The sequence below is a fragment of the Triticum urartu genome, chromosome 5A (genome assembly GCF_056163025.1).
Source record: "Triticum urartu cultivar PI428250 chromosome 5A, HENAU_Tu73, whole genome shotgun sequence".
Lineage (NCBI taxonomy): Eukaryota > Viridiplantae > Streptophyta > Magnoliopsida > Poales > Poaceae > Triticum > Triticum urartu.
Window position 1 is genome coordinate 462,638,954 of NC_141877.1, and position 14,801 is coordinate 462,653,754.

General features: G+C 43.1%; 1 pseudogene; it reads right to left on the reverse strand.

The window, feature by feature from the left end:
• Positions 1-1,876: 1,876 nt before the first annotated feature.
• Positions 1,877-13,347, reverse strand: LOC125556222 (putative BPI/LBP family protein At1g04970; annotated as a pseudogene).
• Between the last annotated feature and the right edge of the window lie 1,454 nt (positions 13,348-14,801).

Genomic DNA, 14,801 nt, shown 5'->3' on the forward strand with positions numbered 1-14,801 from the left:
GCGGCCTGTGCGACCAAAATTTCCTTGTTGATGGTAGGCGCTTCAGCATCAAGCTAGATGAGACATTCGAAGTTGATACAGTAAGTTACTTTGTCAATTATTATTTGAATGCAAAACTTATGCTTCATTTGCTTCAACTTATAATTTTAAATTTTCACTATTCTACTAGCGCATCCCCTGCCATGCAAGAATTTTTGTCTTGGATAAGATAGGTTTTAGTGCTATAGATGATATGGAGGTAAAGAGAGTTTACTTGAAGATGGGGCATGGGTATACTTTCAACGTCAAATTATATAATGGAGACACATACACCCATTTTGAATGCAAAACTTGGCAAGCACTATGCAAGGCTTATGCATTTGAGCCTGATATGGTTATCACCTTTGATATTCGTCCGGAAGATGATATTGAAGGTAATATAGACATCTGGGTCGATGTGCAAACGCCTCCAGTTCTACCATTTGGTGAGTTTTTCTCAACCATGCATGCATATGTTTATGTCTTTCATACAGTTTATTCAAAAATAGTTGACAACTAATTTGTATTGTCAGCTTATTTCGGTTCAAGCAAACATGTCTGGCGCTTGGTAGACATGACCTACTACTGCCCCGGGGCTCAACTAAACTGCGAGGAGATAAGTCATTATGTTTCATGGCTTGAGGATCTTAATACTGTCAAGACAATTTTTTTCCTAAACTTAGAAATGTTAGTACTCAAAATGTGCGACCAATGGTGATCGTATTGAACTACGGTCACATCTATAATCGAAAGATGGTAAGATTTTAAATATTTGTCCTTAATTAGTGCATCTTTTGCATACATTATTTTTGAAGCTAAACTTTCATTGCTTAGTATATTAATTACTATACGATGTTCTTCAACAGGGACTTCCGATGACAGTTGTGCCTCAGTGGATCGAGACAAAAGGTCGCATGTCAATGGTTAGCTTACGACCAAGATTTCCTACATTGCACATGAGTGCATTCAGGATTTTTGAAAGCGAAGAATGCTTAATAGTGAAAGATTGGAGCAAAATTGTTAACGATCGCAGAGAAGTACTAGGGGGCAGCAAGGAGAAGCGCAACCCAAGATTAGGAGATAGATTCATCTGCATGCTCCAGTATGATGAATCAGGAGAGCTATACATGTTCTATGCTATTCTATCTGAGAGGGAGCAGCAGGATCAGTAGCTACTAGTTCATGCTCTTAATTAGTACTTGTCTCATGTCCGTGTCCTGAACTTCGATGTTGGTGATGATTATGTTGAACTTGATGATATCTTTGCTTCTGTTACAAAGTGAATGTTTCCTCTTTAAGCTAGCCAGCGTTGATGATGATTAGATAGCTAGCGGTAATGACTATGATGATTAAATAATAGTAATTAGACGACTATGATGATTTTTAGCTAGCTAGAGTTTATTTATTTATTAATATGCGATGATGATGATGATGACGACTACAACTCATTATAACATAAAACAATCCTAAATTAAATTGATAACACAAATTTAATTGAAAAATACAAAATAAAACAAAAACCTACACCCATTTAGTACCTATTGGTGTTACCAGCCGGTACTAAAGGGCTCCCGCCCCTCGGAGCTGGCTCGTGCCACGTGGATCCCCTTTAGCACCGGTTCGTGCTGAACCGGTACTAAAGGGGGGGCCTTTAGTGCCGAAACTTTAGTGCCGGTTCCTAAACCGGCACTAAAGGGCCTTACGAACCGGTGCTATTGCCCTGTTCTGCACTAGTGGGGGGTGATTATTTACAGACTACAAACCGATGCCGGACCTTAGTTTATACTAATTGTTTATACAACCGACACTAGACTACAAGAGGTACAATCAATGAAGTAGCTTCACAACGTACATTAGTTTATACTAATTGTTTCATGGTGACTGCGGGACCTTTGGTGACTAATCCAACAACCTGCTTTATTCCAGATCTATTCATTGGTTCGACGAAGGAAACATAATGCTTGAGTATGAAGTGAGGATATAAGCATCTCTGATGACGAAGCCCTTGATGATGGGCAACGGGAAACCGTGTCCAAGATACGAGTTCACGAACACAGTTTTCAGGACGATACGCGTCGGACTCTGACAATTTAACAGGATTAGCATAATGATGTTCAAATAAGTAAAGTAAAATTAGGTATAATGAAATATGAGTGCAGCTCCATTAGTAACCACTGGTTTTTCTTTTCGTGTCAGGTTTAAGGACATCTCTGAAGGCATTTTCTGTTATAAAATGGTACTCCTTCATTTACTTAGCATAACATAATCTTTCATAAAAAAAGCCAGATATCTTCCTAGACATGAGGTCGCAATTTCCGAGCTCATCTCAGTGCTAGCATTTAGATTAGGAATCTCCCCTGCTACATCTTACTAAAGTGTGCATTTGGGTGCAATTAAAGGCCCTACCACTGGGAGACAAAAAAACTAAAAATGGCGAGGCAAAAATTTACCGGCACTATACCAGTATGAAGTTTGCCAATATCGCTCCACTTCAAGTCAAACGAGAAATAATTTAACTCAACGTTTCCAACAAGATTATTCCCAGAAACACTTGCACGTCCAGAAACAGAAACTGACTGCAAAAGCAATATGTATTACAATAAGAATAACTGTAAGAGATTGAGAAAGATGCATATGTTTTCATGGAGATACAAACTTCCAATTATCCAATACAGCAAAGTTTAGTCTAGTTTACTTTAGTTTACTTTGATTGTTAACAGCAAATCATTGGATGGAATGTTGATTTCTGAGCATATCAAATAGCAAAGTTTAGTTTGATTGTGTGAAAAGTTGAAATATTGAGAGCCTGAAGCAACATAAAAAGGTATTCTTTAATACCACCCAGATGGTGCATATGCATTGTCATTTCACTCCAATAGATTACCTTTCATAAACTGAACAACTAGGATAGGAACACACAAAATCAGTGAGAAGAAAAACTCACCAGTGATATGCATGCAACTGGAACTATATCATCAGAACCCAATACGATTACTATGACATCTAAGTCCATCGTGGTGTCAATTCTACCTACATTAATCCTCACAGAGGGAGGTGATATAGCAGAAATGTTCAGTAGCATATCCTTGTTTGGATATTTACGGTACAACCTTGGAATCAAAAACCTCCAGCTAGCAGTGTTCAAAAGAAACTGATCGGGAACCTTGTCCACCATATGTTGTAGTAAACCAGCCTGAATGAAAAAAGTGATCACGTCAATCAGAATAGGCTCACTGCTACGTAGTAGTATAGTTGAAACATGGAAAACGTCTAGGTTCAAGTTAGCAACTCTGCACTCACATAGTCGATAAGAATACTATTCTTTTGAAATAGGAAGAGAAAAGGAACAAGTTTACAATGATAAATGATCATAGTATACCTTGAAGTAGAGAGCTGAAACAGAGTTGAAAACATCTTCGTCCAATGAAATCCACAGCATGTTTGAAGAGCTGCCAAGAGGTGGTGCAAGTTTGGTATCACCAAAATGCATGTCACTCCGAGGAGCAGTTTTATTAGATGGAATAAATAGTCCATCTATATCAAACTCAATAGAGGAACTACTGAAGCGCGGATCATTAATAAATGTCACATTCATAGTAGCGACTCTATCAACATAAATTTCCTTTGGAAGACCTCCTAGGAAAAGGTCGAGCTTCGATGCACCCTCAACTATTTTGTTCATAATCGCGTTTTCCATAGATGATCTGATATGATTGCTAAAAGCATCTATGAATCTACAAAAAGCAAGAGGATATATCAACTGAAGTGGGTTAAATAACATCTCACTAAAATTCATTCAAAAAGGAAAACCCTAGTTCACTTCAGATACATATCATGACAAGAGTTTTATATAGAGAAACCCCTACTCAAAGGAGTTGACAAAGTATTCACAAATATGAAATTGTGAACCACGTACCCTTGATAAAACCAAGAGGATCCTCCATTAAGTGTTATGTCCAAGTCTTTCATATAACAGCCACATTCCATGACAAATAGTTTGAATGATCCATTTTCATTCTTCAGCCCCACGGAAACCCCAACATCCATTCCTTCAACCTTAGTGAAAAGGATTCATGAATATACCTCGTACCTTCTTCCATATACATGTCAAGGTTGTCTAGTACTAAAAAGTTACAAAGGTAAAGGATGTGTAACTATCACATATGTCGCACCCCAATGAACAAAACAAAGGTGCAAGGTTTGAGATGCTAAGAACACTTCCAAGTAAATGTAAAAATTACATAAAAAAGCTGCAATTGTTTGCAAAAGAAGGCATGTAATGTGAATCTAGGTAATTAGTTGCTTGTTCAAGCTTTTCAACTTAAATAATTTTAAAATAAAAGTAACTTTCTTTTTGCCTTGTCCAAATGAACTGGTTATCATCAGATCAAATGATTTATGACGCATCTGGAATTTCTAAGTTACCTTACCAAAATGATGTTTAGTTGCTTGCTTCTGTCTAGGTGTATAGTTAGATTCTAGATCGTAAGTTCAGAAACCCCATTGTGCTAAAATTGAAGGAAATATGCCCTAGAGGAAATAATTATGTTATTATTTTATTTCCTTATATCATGATAAATGTTTATTATTCATGCTAGAATTGTATTATCCGGAAACATAATACTTGTGTGAATACATAGACAAACCAAACGTCACTAGTATGCCTCTACTTGACTAGCTCATTAATCAAAGACGGTTATGTTTCCTAACCATAGACATGTGTTGTCATTTGATTAACGGGATCACATTATTAGGAGAATGATGTGATTGACATGACCCATTCCATTAGCTTAGCACCCGAACGTTTAGTATGTTGCTATTGCTTTCTTCATGACTTATACATGTACCTATGACTATGAGATTATGCAACTCCCGTTTGCCGGAGGAACACTTTGTGTGCTACCAAACGTCACAACATAACTGGGTGATTATAAAGGAGCTCTACAGGTGTCTCCAAAGGTACATGTTGGGTTGGCGTATTTCGAGATTAGGATTTGTCACTCCGATTGTCGGAGAGGTATCTCTGGGCCCTCTCGGTAATGCACATCACATAAGCCTTGCAAGCATTTCAACTAATGAGTTAGTTGCGAGATGATGTATTACGAAACGAGTAAAGAGACTTGCCGGTAACGAGATTGAACTAGGTATTGAGATACTGACGATCGAATCTCGGGCAAGTAAAATACCGATGGCAAAGGGAACAACGTATGTTGTTATGCGGTCTGACCGATAAAGATCTTCGTAGAATATAGGAGCCAATATGAGCATCCAGGTTCCGCTATTGGTTTTTGACCGGAGACGTGACTCGGTCATGTCTACATTGTTCTCGAACCCGTAGGGTCCGCACGCTTAAGGTTTCGATGACAGTTATATTATGAGTTTATGAGTTTTGATGTACCGAAGTTAGTTCGGAGTCCCGGATGTGATCACGGACTAATGAGGAGTCCCGAAATGGTCGAGACATAAAGATTGATATATTAGACGGCTATATTCGGACACCGGAAGTGTTCCGGGTGATTTCGGAGAAAACCGGAGAGCCGGAGGGTTACCGGAACCCTACCGGGAGAAGTAATGGGCCATATGGGCCTTAGTGGAGAGAGAGAGGGGCAGCCAGGGTGGGCCGCGCGCCTCCTCCCCCTGGTCCGAATTGGACTAGGAGAGGGGGGGGGCGGCGCCCCCCTTTCCTTCTCCCTCCCCACTTCCTTCCCCCTCCTAGTAGGAGTCCTACTCCTACTAGGAGGAGGACTCCTCCTAGCACACCAATAGGGGCCGGCCGGCCTCCTCCCCTTGCTCCTTTATATACGGGGGCAGGGGGCACCCCTAGAAACACAAGTTGATCCACGTGATCATATTCTTAGTCGTGTGCGGTGCCCCCTTCCACCATAATCCTCGATAATATTGTAGTGGTGCTTAGGCGAAGCCCTGCGACGGTAGTACATCAAGATCGTCACCACGCCGTTGTGCTGACGGAACTCTACCCCGACACTTTGCTGGATCGGAGTCCGGGGATCGTCATCGAGCTGAACGTGTGCTAAAACTCGGAGGTGTCGTAGTTTCGGTGCTTGATCGGTCGGGCCGTGAAGACGTACGACTACGTCAACCGCGTTGTGCTAACGCTTCCGCTGTCGGTCTACAAGGGTACATAGATCACACTCTCCCCTCTCGTTGCTATGCATCACCATGATCTTGCGTGTGCATAGGAAAATTTTGAAATTACTACGTTCCCCAACAGTGGTATCAGAGCCTAGGTTTTATGTGTTGATGTTATATGCACGAGTAGAACGCAAGTGAGTTGTGGGCGATATAAGTCATACTGCTTACCAGCATGTCATACTTTGGTTCGGCGGTATTGTTGGACGAAGCGGCCCGGACTGACATTACGCGTACGCTTACGCGAGACCGGTTCTCCCGACGTGCTTTGCACAAAGGTGGCTAGCGGGTGACAGTTTCTCCAACTTTAGTTGAACCGAGTGTGGCTACGCCCGGTCCTTGCGAAGGTTAAAACAACACCAACTTGACAAACCATCGTTGTGGTTTTGATGCGTAGGTAAGATTGGTTCTTGCTTAAGCCCGTAGCAGCCACGTAAAACTTGCAACAACAAAGTAGAGGACGTCTAACTTGTTTTTGCAGGGCATGTTGTGATGTGATATGGTCAAGACATGATGCTAAATTTTATTGTATGAGATGATCATGTTTTGTAACCAAGTTATCGGCAACTAGCAGGAGCCATATGCTTTACGGCTTAGAATCGGGACTTCAACGACGTTTTGAACATCATGGAGCATATGAGATGTTCCAGGAGTTGAAGTTAATATTTCAAGCAAATGCCCGGATTGAGAGATATGAAGTCTCCAATAAGTTCTATAGCTGCAAGATGGAGGAGAACAGTTCTGTCAGTGAGCATATACTCAAAATGTCTGGGTATAATAATCACTTGATTCAATTGGGAGTTAATCTTCTAGATGATTGCATCATTGACAGAATTCTCCAATCACTGCCACCAAGCTACAAGAGCTTCGTGATGAACTATAATATGCAAGGGATGAATAAGACTATTCCCGAGCTCTTCGCAATGCTGAAAGCTGCGGAGGTAGAAATCAAGAAGGAGAATCAAGTGTTGATGGTCAACAAGACCACTAGTTTCAAGAAAAAGGGCAAAGGGAAGAAGAAGGGGAACTTCAAAAAGAACAGCAAGCAAGTTGCTACTCAAGAGAAGAAACCCAAACCTGGACCCAAGCCTGAAACTGAGTGCTTCTACTGCAAGCAGACTGGTCACTGGAAGCGGAACTGCCCCAAGTATTTGGCGGATAAGAAGGATGGCAAGGTGAACAAAGGTATATGTGATATACATGTTATTGATGTGTACCTTACTAATGCTCGCAGTAGCACCTGGGTATTTGATACTGGTTCTGTTGCTAACATTTGCAACTCGAAACAGGGACTACGGATTAAGCAAAGATTGGCTAAGGACGAGGTGACGATGTGCGTGGGAAATGGTTCCAAAGTCGATGTGATCGCGGTCGGCACGCTACCTCTACATCTACCTTCGGGATTAGTATTAGACCTAAATAATTGTTATTTGGTGCCAGCGTTAAGCATGAACATTATATCTGGATCTTGTTTGATGCGAGACGGTTATTCATTTAAATCAGAGAATAATGGTTGTTCTATTTATATGAGTAATATCTTTTATGGTCATGCACCCTTAAAGAATGGTCTATTCTTATTAAATCTCGATAGTAGTGACACACATATTCATAATGTTGAAACCAAAAGATGCAGAGTTGATAATGATAGTGCAACTTATTTGTGGCACTGCCATTTGGGTCATATCGGTGTAAAGCGCATGAAGAAACTCCAGATTGATGGGCTTTTGGAACCACTTGATTATGAATCACTTGGTACTTGCGAACCGTGCCTTATGGGTAAGATGACAAAAACACCGTTCTCCGGTACTATGGAGAGAGCAAAAAATTTGTTGGAAATCATACATACAGATGTATGTGGTCCGATGAATGTTGAGGCTCGTGGCGGATATCGTTATTTTCTCACCTTCACAGATGACTTAAGCAGATATGGGTATATCTACTTAATGAAACATAAGTCTGAAACATTTGAAAAGTTCAAAGAATTTCAGAGTGAAGTTGAAAATCATCGTAACAAGAAAATAAAATTCATGCGATCTGATCGTGGAGGAAAATATTTGAGTTACGAGTTTGGTGTACATTTGAAACAATGCGGAATAGTTTCACAACTCACGCCACCCTGGAACACCACAGCGTAATGGTGTGTCCGAACGTCGTAATTGTACTTTACTAGATATGGTGCGATCTATGATGTCTCTTACTGATTTACCGCTATCGTTTTGGGGTTATGCTCTAGAGACGGCCGCATTCACGTTAAATAGGGCACCATCAAAATCCGTTGAGACGACGCCTTATGAACTATGGTTTGGCAAGAAACCAAAGTTGTCGTTTCTGAAAGTTTGGGGTTGCGATGCTTATGTGAAAAAGTTTCAACCTGATAAGCTCGAACCCAAATCGGAGAAATGTGTCTTCATAGGATATCCAAAGGAAACTATTGGATACACCTTCTATCACAGATCCAAAGGCAAAACTTTTGTTGCTAAATTCGGAAACTTTCTAGAGAAGGAGTTTCTCTCGAAAGAAGTGAGTGGGAGGAAAGTAGAACTTGATGAGGTAACTGTACCTGCTCCATTATTGGCAAGTAGTACATCACAGAAACCAGTTTCTGTGACACCTACACCAATTAGTGAGGAAGCTAATGATGATGATCATGAAGCTTCAGAACAAGATACTACTGAACCTCGTAGATCAACCAGAGTAAGATCCGCACTAGAGTGGTACGGTAATCCTGTTCTGGAAGTCATGCTACTAGATCATGATGAACCTACGAACTATGGAGAAGCGATGGTGAGCCCAGATTCCGCAAAATGGCTTGAAGCCATGAAATCTGAGATGGGATCCATGTATGAGAACAAAGTATGGACTGTGGTTGACTTGCCCAATGATCGGCAAGCAATTGAGAATAAATGGATCTTTAAGAAGAAGACTGACGCTGACGGTAATGTTACTGTCTGCAAATCTCGACTTGTCGTAAAAGGTTTTCGACAAGTTCAAGGGATTGACTACGATGAGACCTTCTCACCCGTAGCGATGCTTAAGTCTGTCCGAATCATGTTAGCAATTGCCGCATTTTATGATTATGAAATTTGGCAGATGGATGTCAAAACTGCATTCCTGAATGGATTTCTGCAAGAAGAGTTGTATATGATGCAACCGGAAGGTTTTGTCGATCCAAAGGGAGCTAACAAAGTGTGCAAGCTCCAGCGATCCATTTATGGACTGGTGCAAGCCTCTCGGAGTTGGAATAAACGCTTTGATAGTGTGATCAAAGCATTTGGTTTTGTATAGACTTTTGGAGAAGCCTGTATTTACAAGAAAGTGAGTGGGAGCTCTGTAGCATTTCTGATATTATATGTAGATGACATATTACTAATCGGAAATGATATAGAATTTCTGGATAGCATAAAGGGATACTTGAATAAGAGTTTTTCAATGAAAGACCTTGGTGAAGCTGCTTACATATTGGGCATTAAGATCTATAGAGACAGATCAAGACGCTTAATTGGACTTTCACAAAGCACATACCTTGACAAAGTTTTGAAAAGTTCAAAATGGATCAAGCAAAGAAAGGATTCTTGGCTGTGTTACAAGGTGTGAAATTGAGTAAGACTCAATGCCCGACCAATGCAGAAGATAGAGAGAAAATGAAAGATGTTCCCTATGCTTCAGCCATAGGCTCTATCATGTATGCAATGCTGTGTACCAGACCTGATGTGTGTCTTGCTATAAGTCTAGCAGGCAGGTACCAGAGTAATCCAGGAGTGGATCACTGGACAGCGGTCAAGAACATCCTGAAATACCTGAAAAGGACTAAGGATATGTTTCTCATATATGGAGGTGGCAAAGAGCTCATCGTAAATGGTTACGTTGATGCAAGCTTTGACACTGATCCGGACGATTCTAAATCGCAAACCGGATACGTGTTTACATTGAATGGTGGAGCTGTCAGTTGGTGCAGTTCTAAACAAAGCGTTGTGGCGGGATCTACATGTGAAGTGGAGTACATAGCTGCTTCAGAAGCAGCAAACGAAGGAGTCTGGATGAAGGAGTTCATATCCGATCTAGGAGTCATACCTAGTGCATCGGGTCTAATGAAAATCTTTTGTGACAATGCTGGTGCAATTGCCTTGGCAAAGGAATCCAGATTTCACAGGAGAACCAAGCACATCAAGAGACGCTTCAATTCCATCCGGGATCTAGTCCAGGCGGGAGACATAGAGATTTGCAAGATACATACGGATCTGAATGTAGCAGACCCGTTGACTAAGCCTCTTCCACGAGCAAAACATGATCAACACCAAAGATCCATGGGTGTTAGAATCATTACTGTGTAATCTAGATTATTGACTCTAGTGCAAGTGGGAGACTGAAGGAAATATGCCCTAGAGGCAATAATAATGTTATTATTTTATTTCCTTATATCATGATAAATGTTTATTATTCATGCTAGAATTGTATTATCCGGAAACATAATACTTGTGTGAATACATAGACAAACCAAACGTCACTAGTATGCCTCTACTTGACTAGCTCATTAATCAAAGATGGTTATGTTTCCTAACCATAGACATGTTTTGTCATTTGATTAACGGGATCACATTATTAGGAGAATGATGTGATTGACATGACCCATTCCATTATCTTAGCACCCGATCGTTTAGTATGTTGCTATTGCTTTCTTCATGACTTATACATGTTCCTATGACTATGAGATTATGCAACTCCCGTTTGCCGGAGGAACACTTTGTGTGCTACCAAATGTCACAATGTAACTAGGTGATTATAAAGGAGCTCTGCAGGTGTCTCCAAAGGTACATGTTGGGTTGGCGTATTTCGAGATTAGGATTTGTCACTCCGATTGCCGGAGAGGTATCTCTGGGCCCTCTCGGTAATGCACATCACATAAGCCTTGCAAGCATTTCAACTAATGAGTTAGTTGCGAGATGATGTATTACGAAACGAGTAAAGAGACTTGCCGGTAACGAGATTGAACTAGGTATTGAGATACCGACGATCGAATCTCGGGCAAGTAAAATACCGATGACAAAGGGAACAACGTATGTTGTTATGCGGTCTGACCGATAAAGATCTTCGTAGAATATGTAGGAGCCAATATGAGCATCCAGGTTCCGCTATTGGTTATTTACCGGAGACGTGTCTCGGTCATGTCTACATTGTTCTCGAACCCGTAGGGTCCGCACGCATAAGGTTTCGATGACAGTTATATTATGAGTTTATGAGTTTTGATGTACCGAAGTTAGTTCGGAGTCCCGGATGTGATCACGGACATAACAAGGAGTCTCGAAATGGTCGAGACATAAAGATTGATATATTAGACGGCTATATTCGGACACCGGAAGTGTTCCGGGTGATTTCGGAGAAAACCAGAGAGCCGGAGGGTTACCGGAACCCTACCGGGAGAAGTAATGGGCCATATGGGCCTTAGTGGAGAGAGAGAGGGGCAGCCAGGGTGGGCCGCGCGCCTCCTCCCCCCTGGTCCGAATTGGACTAGGAGAGGGGGGGCGGCACCCCCCTTTCCTTCTCCCTCCCCACTTCCTTCCCCCTCCTAGGACTCCTCCTGGCGCGCCAATAGGGGCCGGCCGGCCTCCTCCCCTTGCTCCTTTATATACGGGGGCAGGGGGCACCCCTAGAAACACAAGTTGATCCACGTGATCATATTCTTAGCCGTGTGCGGTGCCCCCTTCCACCATAATCCTCGATAATATTGTAGTGGTGCTTAGGCGAAGCCCTGCGACGGTAGTACATCAAGATTATCACCATGCCGTCGTGCTGACGGAACTCTACCCCGACACTTTGCTGGATCGGAGTCCGGGGATTGTCATCGAGCTGAACGTGTGCTAAAACTCGGAGGTGACGTAGTTTTGGTGCTTGATCGGTCGGGCCGTGAAGACGTACGACTACATCAACCGCGTTGTGCTAACGCTTCCGCTGTCGGTCTACAAGGGTACGTAGATCACACTCTCCCCTCTCGTTGCTATGCATCACCATGATCTTGCGTGTGCGTAGGAAAATTTTGAAATTACTACGTTCCCCAACAAAAATGCCGTATGCTGATCAAATCAATCCTGCAAGCTGACCAAATTGAAGCCTAAGTAGAAATCTTGTTGCTACCAATAGGTAGCCAAGATATGAGTATAGTTTCAATTGAAGCTTATGTAAAACAATCATTATGCACTAATAGGTAGGAAAAATATCATTATCCCATAAAATAGTTTGTACCACTGAATGTACACATAGACACCCATGTATTTACTGAAGAGATAAAAATTTCTTTACAACCCACGTATGTATATATGAATCAGTCCTCAGATAACTAGGTTTACATCTATTCTTGAGGATGCAGTTACCTCTAATTCTGAGCATTATTAACATTCACGAACCACAATCTTGCCATTCGCTCGCTCCTTAGCTCCCATGGCACCATCTTCCACCTCACGTGTCCATACACCTCCCAGGAAAACGGTCGAGCCAGCGCATTCTTCGTACCCTCAATGACTGTGTCCGCACTCTTTTATTCCATGCCAACATCCCTCCGCGGTTTTGGTCTGATGCCCTAGCTACAGTATCTTTGCTCCTCAATATTCACCCTTGTCACGTTCGTTGGAATTATACACTGCATCATCTTCTCTTTGGCTCGCCACCAACCTATGACGCGTTACGAGTCTTCGGGTGTCTTTTCTATCCTAGTGTTGCCTCCACCACACCTCATAAGCTGGCACCTCTCGCTCCATCACCTGCATCTTCCTTGGTTATCTTCCTTGATGAGAGGTGTTTTCCATTTCAACGGGTACCACCTACAGATGCGGCATCGGTGTCCTCTAAGCCAGGGACCAACGGACTTTATCACACGCCTCCTCAGCGCGCCCTACGACCATCTTCGACGGCTTCGTTGGCAGCCCCGGTCTCTACACCGTCTGCCTCGCCGGTCGCCACGCCGGCAACGCCGACCTCCTCATCGGTCGCAACGCCGGCCACGCCGGCAATGCCGGCCTCTACACCGGGTGCCTCGCCGGCGGCCCCTTCGCCGGCCACGCCGGGTACCCCGGCATCTTCATCGGTCATGCCGGGTACCCTGATATCTTCAGCGTCTACTCCGATCCCGTCGGCCGCTTCATCGGAGGCTGCTTCTCCGGTGACTGCTCCGGTGGCTGCTCCGGTCATTGCGCCAGGACCGGTCACTTAGGCGCGTGCTGGTGTCTTTCGTCCCAGTGGCCGCTATCCCTCTGACTAGTACGTCTACACTACCTCGAGCCCTCGACATCCACGCCATTGCCGATTCCTTCATCCGCTCGTGCCGCTCTTCGCGATCCTCAGTGGTTTTCAGCCATGCGGGAGGAGTTCAACGCCCTGTTGTGGAACCGGACTTGGCAGCTTGTACCTCGACCCCCACATGCTAATGTCATCAGCGGCAAGTGGGTGTTCAGGCATAAGCTCTATCCCGATGACACTCGAGCGGTATAAAGCTTGCTGGGTGGTTCGCGGCTTTCGGTAGCGTGCGGGTGTTGACTTCGCCGACACATTTGCTCCGGTTGTCAAACCGGGCATGATCCGCACCATTCTTCAGCTTGTTGTGTTGCGTGCATGTCCAGTTCATCATATGGATGTCTCCAATGCATTTCTTCATGGTCATCTTGATGAACAGGTCTTCTGCCAACAGCCCACCGGCTTCGTCGATGATGCGCATCCCGATCATGTCCGCTTGCTCTCCCACTCCTTGTATGGACTCAAGCAGGCTTCGCGTGCCTGGTACCAGCGCATCCCGGCCTTTCTTCATCAGCTCGGATTTCACTCCACTTGCTCAGATACCTTGTTGTTTGTGTACACACAGGGCGCTGCTACAGCCTACCTACTGCTTGTTGACGACAACATCTTGACATCATGCACCACCGACCTCCTTCGATGGCTCACAGAGCGCCTTCGCATTGAGTTTGCCATCAAGGACTTGGGGCCCCTCCACTATTTTGTCGGCATCGAGGTAGTACGACGCGTGGACGACTTCTTCGTTCATCAAAGGAAGTATGCTCATGAGCTACTTGACCGTGCTGGCAAGCTTAATTGCAAGCCTGCAGCTACACCTGTCGACATGAAGGCCAAGCTCTCCGCTATTGATGGTGCTCCCGCCCCCGGATGCTTCCTTCTACCGGTCCATTATTGGTGCACAATACCTTTTTACCTTTGCTTCTACGTCTTTTCTTTTGCTTCTTCGCATCATGTGTGGGCTTAACCCTCTTTTTGGAGCTCCTTATTAATGAGATTGGTTGGATAGAAGGCTCTTCCTCGTTACCTGATTCATCATAAGAAAAAATAGGAGGATATTGGGAAATCTCTTCCCTTTCATTAGTATTCTCTTCATCTTCTAATTGTTTTCTTGACTTTATGTAATTGGCAATATAAGGATTATCAATGCAATTCATCACACAATACATATAAATTTTCTCTAGATCAAAATCAAGAACTTTATCAAGGGCAAATTCTGGAATATTCTTAGTTATACGTTTCATTTCTTCATAACCCAGAAGCAAACTAAGTTCATTATGATGTGCAAGGGAAATCAAGTTATCACAATTTTTGGACACGATTTGATCATGAAACAATTTGCATTGGATATTTAAATG